This window comes from Scylla paramamosain, chromosome 19 (assembly GCF_035594125.1).
Source record: "Scylla paramamosain isolate STU-SP2022 chromosome 19, ASM3559412v1, whole genome shotgun sequence".
NCBI classification, from domain to species: domain Eukaryota; kingdom Metazoa; phylum Arthropoda; class Malacostraca; order Decapoda; family Portunidae; genus Scylla; species Scylla paramamosain.
Window position 1 is genome coordinate 7127117 of NC_087169.1, and position 12483 is coordinate 7139599.

The following is a 12483-nucleotide window of genomic DNA, read 5'->3' on the forward strand; positions in this document are numbered from 1 at the left end:
AGGCACATGAAAACGAGTGGCAGGTGCGAGAGAAAACGTATTCACTGTAGATGATGAGCAGAGGACCTAATTTACCTGTTTCCACCTAACCAGTGATGCGCGGCTAGGGCTGGTCACTGTGATCTTGGCATCATCGAAAACCAGTGTCATCAAATGTCATGGTATATACACCAAAATCATTGCTATCATCATCAACCAAACGAAGCATTCATGATATTTGTCATCCTTTTTAAATACGTGAATGTATCCAGATTCATGCTGAAGCAAAAAAAATAGTTAATGTATCGAACAAAAAGAAAATTGTGATTGGTGTGGCAGAGCGATGAGCAAGAGAATCCCCACGGTGGCCACGCCTAAACGTTCAGTATAAAATATATTTACAGTAATAGCCTATATATCGAAGAAAATGTCAGTTTATTCATCAATGTCCCAATTACAAAACCTTGCCAAGTAGTCAATTTCGCATGGTTCTCGATTGTAGAAACAGTATTACTGAAGGCGTGACAAAAGAGTAGGCAGTGTCTTTCAGGGAGGTTGTTGATTTTTTTTATGACATCGCATAAGCTCTCGACATCGTTAAAAACAGTGGGTGATTGGTATTGGAGCTGAAGTGTGCCAGCTTTACCAGTGCGTATGTGTCTTCTGACCGTATCTAAAACAGTTTACGATAAAAAATGTGCGAATTTTAGTCATGAGTTTTATTAAACAATACTAGTATTCTCCTTATGTGAAGATCAGTACCCTATCATGCCAATGTGTTACATCAAAATATAATAGAACAAACAAATAAAATTACGAATTATTAACAACAAAAGTTGTAATTGATTTAGGTAATTAAACAATGTTACAAAAAATTTTACTCACATCAAAAGATTCATCTGTAATAGCTGCCAACGCTACTCGAAATGTCAGCGTCATTGGTACACTGCTCTAGAATGACCTGATGTTTCTAGAAAATTGAAAAAAAAAGGAGATCTATGAACTCCAAAGAAACTTCACTTTTGGTGTCGAATCTGCAGATCGTAGCAAAAATTATTGGTTCGCCGGATGTGATCGCGATCTTCTATCGAGATACTATAGCCATCGATGACCACAGTGATCTTAGAGTGACAGCCAAGATGTTGCACACATCTTGGCTAACTCTCAGTTGTCATCTGCCATGCTTGACCTTGTTCCTATTTCACCATATAGAGAATCCATTTTTTTTTTTTTGCAACATTATTTGGGTATCATTAGTTAATGAGGTCAAACGACTGGATCAGTTTCTTCAGGCTAGTCTTGAAAAAAAAATAAATAAATAAAAAAAATAACAAATAAATAAAATTGTTCGTCTTTCATCGTTCTCTGATTTTTGTTGTTAAACAAGGGCAAAGCCAGCAGGTCCGCCCATATTTTAAGTTTATCTCAAGTGTCATATCCTGTATAGCGAAGGTTATCATTCGGTTGAACAACTTAACCGAATTCAGGAGAATCTTCTTGTCAATGACATTGTGAATCATTCAGAGAAACGACAAGGCCTATACATTTAAGTTCACTTCCATAGGCAGTCACAAAGCATCCATCTAGCTTTATTTGCATTTTCCTCCTAAATTCAAGCACTCTCCCAGCAGTGACTGCACCATCAACAGTATAACAGTGTTACATAATACTTTGCATTGTACTTATAATTTTTTCTTTGTATGTATATATGTATATATAAGTGTAGGTAATGGGTGCTGGCGAACAGGGGTGGGGCTGACATGATTACGCTTCCCTATGTCACAAATCATGGAACTTTCCATAGTTTATTTGCATCCATCGATAAATAATCGGTAACACCTACATCACATTGTCTAAATATTCTTCATAGTTAATTTATCTCTAATATATTTTGGCATGTATTATTGCTAGCTATAAGTATTTTTTTCCTTGCCTTATTTATGTCATTAGAGATATATAATCATAAGTATATTAATGTACTACAAGGGCGGTCAACATGCCAATATTTCTCCTGTCAGTACTTTTGTCAGCATTCCTGTCAGCGTTCCTCCAGCCGGCTCGTGAAGTCTCTTGCCAGCTTGTAGCGCTGTACAACGTAGAGGACATGCATTTTGGTATATATATATATATATATATATATATATATATATATATATATATATATATATATATATATATATATATATATATATATATATATATATAAGAAAAAAAAACATGGTTATTGAGTCCATTCCATTAATCTACCACTATTTGAGAACGAATTTCTTCCTCTCTATTTCTTAAACCTATTTTTTATCAAAGTTGAATCCGTTATTTCTTGTTCTGCATTGGTTGCTGATCCTAAGGATTTTGCTTACGTCCCTCTTGTTGTAACCCTTATACCACTTAAAGATTTCTATCTGGTCCCCTGTTAACTTACTTCTCTCCAACAGCTAAAATCTCGCCTCGTAAGGAATATTCCTCATCACCTGTATCCTGTTAGTCATTTTCCTTTGTTCTGATTCCAATAGATTTATATCTTTCTTGTAATGTGGGGACAGGAAATGCACACCGTATTCTAGATGAGGTCTGACCAGCGTCAAATATAACTTTAATATTACTTTGGGGCTTCTATTTTTAATACTTCTAAAAATTAATCCTAATACACTATTTGCGCTGCTTCTGGCCTCTATGCATTGCTTCCCTAGACGGAGTTCAGAGCTAACTATAACTCCTAAATCTTTTTCGTACGCTGATCTTACCAGAGTTTCGTTATTTATTTTGTACCTACTGTGTGGGTTTCCTCTCCCTACGTTAAGTACTTTGTATTTGTTGTTATTAAATTGCATTTGCCATCTGTCCGTTCATTAATTCATCTTATCTAGATCTGCCTGCAAGGCAATGGGATCCAATTCTGATCTAATTAATCTACATATCTTTGAGTCATTCGGAAATTTACTAGCATGACTACTAATTCCACTATCCAAGTCACTGATATATATTAAAAACAACAATGGTTTTAATACTGATCCCTGTGGTACCCCACTAACTACATGACCCAACTCGGATTTAGAACCGTTTAATACAACTGTTTGACGCCTGTCGGTTAGCCATATATATATATATATATATATATATATATATATATATATATATATATATATATATATATATATATATATATATATATATATATATATATATATATATATATATATATATATATATATATATATATATATATATGGAGCAGCAGGCTCCATCGACTAAGCCTCACATTCTTAAATTTAAACTGTTAGAAAGCTGTAAGAGGCTGCGATCACAATATATATATATATATATATATATATATATATATATATATATATATATATATATATATATATATATATATATATATATATATATATATATATATATATTGTGACCATAACCTCTTACAGCAACATGCATTTTCTCGTATACACCTCACCCAGCTTCATGCCTCGACCGCCAATACGGAGGAATCATGAAGCTCCTTACCAGGACCTTCAGCCTGAGCAAGTGTGCAAGGGCAACAAAACTTTTGCACATGGATGGTCTCGGCTACCGCAAACCATCCATATAATGAACGAGATGTTTTCGCTGATGGATGGGCTTAAGCCCTGCTTCCTATTCAAAGAAATCTTTCCAGAGCAGATGCCTGACGACATCGTCCTGATCCTTGCGGATTACGAATTCACCGACCCGGTCAGTTGGCGGCGCGAGCAGACGTGTTGTGACAGGGGAAGCAGCAGAACGAAACCTCCATTGCCAACATCACAGTTGTGACCCAACGTTCTGTACGAACCACCAGTACTCGTCCTGATGGAACAACACTGGAGTTGCCGGCCAATACCCACGATATATGGTGCTCCGAAGACCGCCGATGCCGTCCACCCTCCATGGCCATGAACAGCGACTCCTCTATGTCAACGATAAACACTCAAGACGCCGTTTCCTCGTCGATACAAGGGCAGAGATTAGTGTTTTGCCCGCCTCTAACAAAGACACTCGCTGCGGGAAGAGATGTCTACTCATGACAGCAGCCAACGGAAGCAACATCAAGACATTTGGTACACACACCATCCACCTAATCTTGAACAGCCATCGTTTCAAGTGGACGTTTACCATCGCCGATGTCTCATGACCACTGCTTGGCGCAGATTTTCTCCACGCACACTCTTTGTTCATCGACATGAAAGAAAGTCTTATTGTTGACTCAACGACATTTGAATCAACAAACCTTCGCCACGCCCTATTACCAGCGGTTCATCTCAACTCTGTGTTTTGTTCCAACGTGTATGCCAAGATACTGATGGACTATCTAGATATCGTCAGGCCACAGTTCCATTTAGTGGTGCCGAAGCATGGTGTAATGTATCACACTACCACCACAGGTCCAACTCTACACGCACGGGCAAGCAGGTTTCCTCCCAACGAGCTAAGGAGGAATTCATAATAATGAAAGAAATGGGTATCATGTGTCGCTCAGACACTCCATGGGGAATCCCCGCTGCACATGGTTCAAAAATCGACTGGAGACTGAAGGCCTTGTGGGGACTAGCACTGTCTGAATGACATCACTACAGCGATATTTTACGGCGAATCTTGACGGTGGCTCAAGAACGCTGCCCAGGCATTCCAACTCCTAATGGACATGGTGGGCAGGGACCTGGATTTTGCATTCATCTACCTGGACGACATCCTAGCCTCGAGTCGTATCCGACAAGAACACCATACTCACTTCAGAGAGCATTTTCAGAGGTTAAGTGAACACGACCTTCAATCTGACTAAGTGCCGGTTTGGCTTCTCCCCCATCAGTTTTCTTTGCCATCGCATTGACTAACACGGAGCCGTTTCACTTCCAGCGAAAGTCGATGCTTTTCGCAAGTTCCCGAAACCCACTACTGTGAAAGGACTCCAGGAGTTTCTACCACCGCTTCGTACCAGCAGGAGCTAAGGTCATGGAACCGCTTTTCCAGCTCCTAGCTAGCAAGTCTAAGGAGCTCACATTGACTAATACCACCGCTTTCGAGAACGCCAAGGAAGGACTGGTTAATTCAACAATACTAGTTCATCCGCTAGCCAACACACCAACCGCTCTCAGGATAAACGCATTAGAAACATTGGTGGGAGGAGTTCTGGAACAACTTGTAAATGGTGACTGGCATTCTCTCGCCTATTTCAGTCGCCGCCTACGACCCCCGGAACGGAAGTATAACGTAATTCGACACATTCGCCACTTCCTCGAGGGTAGGGAATTCACGGCTTTTACTGACCATAAATCACTCACATTTGCTTTCGCGGTGTCGGATCCTTGATCAGTCAGGCAGCAACAACACCTTGCCTATATTTCAGAATATACTACACACGTTCAACATATCTCAGGGAAGAATAATAAGGTCGCAGACGCGCTTTCACGCGCCGCAGACACATGAAGACTATCCTCAAAGCAAGGCTCACTGGCCGAGACTGGATGGACGAGCTACCGTGGGTCTTGTTGGGTATACGCACTGCTCCGAAGGATTACTTGGCAATGGATGAACTGGTGTACGGCGTTCCGCTCACGGTTCGGGAAATTTGATCTCAGCGCCACGAGGACAACAGGACCCTCCTTCGAGCGTTCTTTTACGTCTACGCGGGAAGGTGGGGACACTCGCTCCTTGTCCCTACATCGCAACACGGCCTCACATCCACGTACGTCCCCGACTGCCCTTCATAATTGTCATTATATATATATATATATATATATATATATATATATATATATATATATATATATATATATATATATATATATATATATATATATATATATATATATATATATATATATATATATATATATATATATATATATATATATATATATATATATATATATATATATATATATATATATATATATATTTTTTTTTTTCGTAGAGACGTGCTTCGTTCACCACTCATGAAGCCATACGAAGGGCCGTTCCTGTTATTGCAGCGTCAGCTAAAGGCTTTCATGATTGACTATAGAGGCTGCCACGAGACTGTCTCGGTAGATCGTCTGAAACTGGCTCATCTAGACTTCGACAGGCAGGTGCAGTTGGCGCAACCCCGCTACAGAGGGTGACCACCATCACGACTTGCGCCGGCACGCTCTTCGCCTCAGGTCACGACATCAGAACGTCCTTCTCTCCAGTCTGACCGTCTTCAGTAGTCCAGTTCTTGGGGTGGGAGGGAGTAGGGGTAATGTGGCGCCATGTACCACTGAATCCGAACCGTCGTTTTACCAACTCGAGCCTCGCCACCGAAGCTCCAGCGCTCTCGTCACCCTAGCTAACCACATATATCCGCAGACAAAGCCACTCTTCCTTCCCTAAAGCGGATCAAGATGCCTAGTATGTTGTTGATCATGTCAGGTCCTTGCATGACTCGCTTATTCAGCAGCACATAGAGCAGCACATTTAAAAACAATGCCCGTTTTTTTCTGGTTTGTTGGGGTTGAACACCGGGTGATGAGGAAGATACCACGTCTTTCCAAGTGGGCCCCTTTCCCGGGTAACTTTCTCAGCATACCAATAGCTCCACTGTCAGCTGTTTCTTATGTTTCCTGTATCTCTCTAAAGGCATCAAGCCCCTTAAATGGGGCCATTGTGCAGCCAGAAGGGGTGACAGACACTAGTGTCTGTCAGACCATTACGAAAGGACTCTATGACACTGACCCTTGTCAGCCTTATAGGAGCAGAAGCTGCTCTCCTAGTGTATAGTCCTGCGGCCATGAGTGTAACACAGATGGATTCCCGGTGCTCTGTCTGCACAAGGGTAGAGATTACTGTCCTTTCGTTAGTCTCTTATAATCCCAGTTGTCGTACCATCTTCCTTGAGCAGAAGGTGCAACTACTGCTGGAGTCTAGCAGTGCGTAAACACTCACTTTCCATTTGGTATCTTTGTCCGATATGATATTTGTCCTGATAGGCAAAGCCTCCTTTGCTCTTTCTTCTGTTATATGTGCGATCCAGCTCCCTCCCTAGCCCTATTCATTCTTTGTGGTTGGCATTTCTCAGATTCGGGTTCGTAATTTCTCCATGTTGTTCGTGGTTTCCTCTGGGCTGGTCAGCAGCAGCTGGTCCATGGAACGACCGGGAGTATCTTCTATTGCAATCATTTATATCACAAGAAATATTATCCCATATGAGAATCCCTGAGACAAACGAAACATCTTCCTTGGGCCTTTACAACTCGCTTGCGATGCTCCATAGGCAGGAGTCAGAACACTGAACAGGCAGGGAGATCATGTCTGTCACCACAGAGGCGGCATTTGTCACTTTTCGCTTTACTCCCCCTGTAACCTGCGCGAGACTCAGCTTGAGCGGTCAGGAACGTCTCTCGCACCTGCTGTCTAACGCAGAATTTTGGTTCACGCTTCATGTTGGTTGCAACAGCACTCCCTTGGCTGAACGTCGTCCTTTGCTGGGTTTCTATTTCCACTCCACATAGCGCTTTTATTGTTATGCCATAATGTTCCTTTAACATTAGTGTGTTTTGCATTCTCTTTTTTTCGTTCTTCAGAAAATTGAGCAAGTCCTTTATGTGTGCTAATTGCGTTTACTCCTTTTACTAGTCCATCAGGTAGTTCACCGAGCCTGTATGGGTTCATCAAGTCTCAGCCGAATATCTCTCATTGTTGGGGTGCTATCAACCTCATGGAGTTTGCCAAGATTTTTAGCGAAGGAAATGTAAGAAGTCAATCGACCACACAAGGTGGAGAGGGCTTGAAAGTCCTTTTCCCCGATCGTGGGCCCTCTCATCACAGCTTCCCTTGCTTGGTTCAATCACCAAACTTTTCATCCAGGATCTTTAAAGCCACCCTGAGGCCCCGATCTGCTGGTAGAGCTATACAGTTTTCTATTGTGTCTTGTATCTTCTCGGAACAGTTGGTGAGCAGCCGGTTGAGCTTGTGTGTGTTTGGGGCTGATGAGTAAAGATAAAATTCCTGGTACTACCTCTTAAAGGTCCAGTAATTCTTATCTTCTGTACACGGTGTGCCTCCTAGCACGTGGATTGCGATTTCTCTCAATAAGTTTGGGTTTGTTTGACCTTTATTATACTCCCTTCTCGTCGTGACATACGTCATAAAGATTATGCTGTCTGTCCTGTTATCAGTGCTCAGTGCAAGAAATGTGGCAAATCGGGACACTTTCAGTCAGTGTGTGGACTTTTTAACGCGGATACATCGGAATCATCCTTGGAGCGTGCTGCAGAGGATGCTTCAAAGCAGGTTACTCCAAGGTGGGAGGGAAAGTGGTCATCACCATCACCATCACGCGTGACAGACTATTGTTGATGTCAACACTAGAGGACTGGGTTCGCACCCCACTCCTTAAATGATTGTGATGGTTACCCAACCAGCCGGCGCTGCAGCCATCCATGCCACGCTTGACACAGGAGCGAAGACCATGGTAATGGACAGTCTGGTAGCCCGTCACTTAAGAATCAATATCGAGAATTTGGTTCCTGTTGGAGGCAAACCACACGAGAGTAGAGGCCGAATGAGCTGTTCCTTGAAGCTGGGCGACCGTCGTGTTCAGATAGACGCCCACATAATTAACAATTTATCGGGAATACTGATAAAGTTGGTTCGACTCTTTGACGCTGGGGATAGTGCCTGCTGATTTTCCACGACAAATCGGTGCAATTACATCACCATCTATCTGATCGTTAGTATGACCGCTCTACTGGCGATCTTCTGGCTTTCCTTACTGAGTCTTGGTCATTCTCTTTTAGAGATTTGGTGAAACTTCTATGCCTATCAGGCTCAAAGCAGGTGTGCTACTCGGAGAAGCCTTGCTTTACTCTGAGAAAGTTGTAAATCTTGGATAATTTACCTTCTTCCTCTATCAATAATGTATCTGCATGATAGCCATGACTTGTCTTCTCTCCCGCCTATCACGGAAGATCACATATCTGTACTTCATTTCCCAAAATCTTAACATGAATTACTCGCTCTTCTAAATTCTTTCAGGAATTTTATCTCGCTCCTGGGTGAACCGTCTGGGCCACACAGACATGAATACTCACTCTATCCACATGACGCCTGGGTCCAGATCATCTTATACTCCCAGCTACAAGCAGCCGTCGTGTTCTGCTTGATGAAGCTGTGCGAGGTATGTTACTTCAGGATGTAGTGGAACTTGTCTGTCACAGCCGTCGTGTTATGTTTGATGAAGCTGTGCGAGGTATGTTACTTCAGGATGTAGTGAAACCTGCCTGTTCACATGATAATGCTCCCTTGTTACTCCTTCCAAAGAAACAAGGCGATTGGCGTATCGTTGACAACTTCAGGAAATTAAAAGCATCAACCATTCCTGACCGTTATCCAATGCTGAGATTAGGTGATCATCTTCAGTCTCTCGGTGATTCAAATGCGGTATTTTCCATACTAGATTTACACTTAGGATTCTTCCAAGTTGAATTAGAGGAAACTTCACGGCCATATGCTGCTTTCACTACCTCCTCTGGCCAATCCAATCCCAAAATCTTAACATGAATTACTCGCTCTTCTAAATTCTTTCAGGAATTTTATCTCGCTCCTGAGTGAACCGTCTGGGCCACACAGACATGAATACTCACTCTATCCACATGACGCCTGGGTCCAGATCATCTTATACTCCCAGCTACAAGCAGCCGTCGTGTTCTGCTTGATGAAGCTGTGCGAGGTATGTTACCTCAGGATGTAGTGGAATTTGTCTGTCACAGCCGTCGTGTTATGTTTGATGAAGCTGTGCGAGGTATGTTACTTTAGGATGTAGTGAAACCTGCCTGTTCACATGATAATGCTCCCTTGTTACTCCTTCCAAAGAAACAAGGCGATTGGCGTATCGTTGACAACTTCAGGAAATAAAAAGCATCAACCATTCCTGACCGTTATCCAATGCTGAGGTTAGGTGATCATCTTCAGTTTCTCGGTGATTCAAATGCGGTATTTTCCATACTAGATTTACACTTAGGATTCTTCCAAGTTGAATTAGAGGAAACTTCACGGCCATATGCTGCTTTCACTACCTCCTCTGGCCAATCCATGTTCAAACGCATGGTGCAAGGTCTACTTAACTCGCCTCTAACATTTCAGAGATTGATGAATTCTGTTCTTTCAGATCTCATCGGTAAAATCGTGTTCTGCTTCCTTGATGACATTATCATTCATCAAAGTATTTACAGGATCATTTCCACGCGCTGTCTGTCGTTGTCACGCTTTCAAGCTGCTGGCTTAAAGATCAATTTTTTTTTTTTTTTTTTTTTTTTTTTTTTTGTGTGTGTGTGTGTGTGTGTGTGTGTGTGTGTGTGTGTGTATGAATACTGAAGTAAATTTTTAAATTTATGAATTTATGAATTATATTAATACATAAAACATCCGATACGTTGCCAGTAAAATAACAAGCGCTAAACATTTTAATTTTTAACATCTTAATTTAAATTTAAATAATTTAACATCTTAATTTTCTTTCCCAGTGATAATAATAAAAAAAATATCTTTATTCATAATGCAAGAATTATATATATATATATATATATATATATATATATATATATATATATATATATATATATATATATATATATATATATATATATATATATATATATATATATATATATCTTTGATTTTTGAATGAAGATATAAATTTTGCAATTATTATCACTGAAAAAAAAAATAACATTGTGTAGCGCTTATTATTTTGTTGGCGACGTATCGGATATGTTTTAATTATTAATATAATTCATGAAGTAAATTCATAAATTTAATTTAGTATTTGTATACAATAGCTAGATCAAATGTGCGATATTTCCGTCACGAGAGAAATACGCTTACTAACCTGTTTTTCTCTATGTATCGTCTGTACAATCGGATCCGGGTGTTTTGAAAGATACTCAAGAGGAACACCGTTTAGAAGCCACGGTTCGATGGCCCATCCCCAGCCGTCAGAGTTAACAAGCTCTGCCAGAGTGTCCGGCGGGCGGGACTTTCCCTGAACGGTGAGGTGGGCAATCAAGGAAGACTTGAAGCTGGACGTGATTATCAAAGAGAACAGCAGCCAACATCCTACCATTATCTGAAAAAAAAACACGCATACATCTAGATCTAATTTTCATTCTTTAGAAAACCACCTCTCTTATGAACTTTATCTTCTTTTCCTTACTGAAACACAGGTGTCTGAAGCAACTGACAGTAGCTTTTCTGTTCCCTCCTTCTTTCTCTATCTCAATGTCAATCCAAAGCTGAATGTTGCGTTTATGTGCGCAACGAATCAACATGCTCCACCATCTGCCTACGAATACAGTGTCACTCTCAAACTAAATTTATCTGTGTTGTATACCTCTTATCTTACTCCTCTGACTATGAGAAATTCTTTGACTACTTAACTTCCAAAGTGGAGCATTTTCTCTCTTCCCTTTTGCAGAGATCTCCATTCTTGGAGACTTAAGAACATAAGAACATAAGAAATAAGGGAAGCTGCAAGAAGCGACCAGGCTTACACGTGGCAGTCCCTGTATGAAACACTCCTACCTATTTCCACCTATCATCCCCATCCATAAACTTGTCTAATCTTCTCTTAAAGCTCTCTAGTGTCCTAGCACTAACTACATGATTACTGAGTCCGTTCCACTCATCTACCACTCTATTCGAGAACCAATTTTTTCCTATCTCCTTCCTAAACCTAAATTTTTCAAGCTTGAACCCGTTATTTCTTGTTCTACCCTGGTTGCTGATCCTAAGAATTTTGCTTACATCTCCCTTGTTATAACCCTTATACCACTTAAAGACCTCTATCAGGTCCCCTCTTAACCTACGTCTCTCTAGAGAATGTAAATTTAACCGCTTCAGCCTCGCTTCGTAAGGAATACTCCTCATCCCCTGTATCCTTTTAGTCATTCTCCTCTGTACTGATTCTAATAGACCTATATCTTTCCTGTAATGTGGGGACCAGAACTGCACAGCGTAGTCTAGATGAGGTCTGACCAGCGCCAAGTATAACTTTAATATTACCTCCGGCCTTCTACTTTTAACACTCCTAAAAATGAATCCTAGTACCCTATTTGCCTTGTTTCTGGCTTCTATGCATTGTTTCCCTAGACGGAGTTCAGAGCTAACTATAACTCCTAAATCTTTCTCGTACCCTGTACCTACCAGAGTTTGGGTGTTTAATGTGTACCTATTGTGTGGGTTTCCTCTACCTACGCTAAGCACTTTGCATTTATTGATATTAAATTGCATTTGCCATCTATCCGTCCATTCATTCATTCTATCTAAGTCTGTCTGCAAGGCGATGGCATCCGCTTCTGACCTAATTAATCTACCTATCTTTGTGTCATCCGCAAATTTACTAACATCGCTATTAATTCCACTATCCAAGTCATTGATATATATTAGAAATAATAATGGCCCTAATACTGATCCCTGTGGCACCCCACTAATGACATGACCCCACTCGGATTTCGAGCCGTTTATTAGCACTCT

General features: G+C 40.8%; 1 long non-coding RNA gene across 1 annotated transcript in view; it reads right to left on the reverse strand.

Annotated features, from left to right (window-relative positions):
• Positions 1-10850: 10850 nt before the first annotated feature.
• The window catches only part of LOC135109608 (uncharacterized), a 29870-nt gene continuing 28237 nt past the window's right edge, over positions 10851-12483 (reverse strand). The window contains exon 3 of the long non-coding RNA XR_010272825.1: positions 10851-11077. This is a non-coding gene — a long non-coding RNA (uncharacterized LOC135109608). The remainder of the gene's footprint in view (positions 11078-12483) is intronic.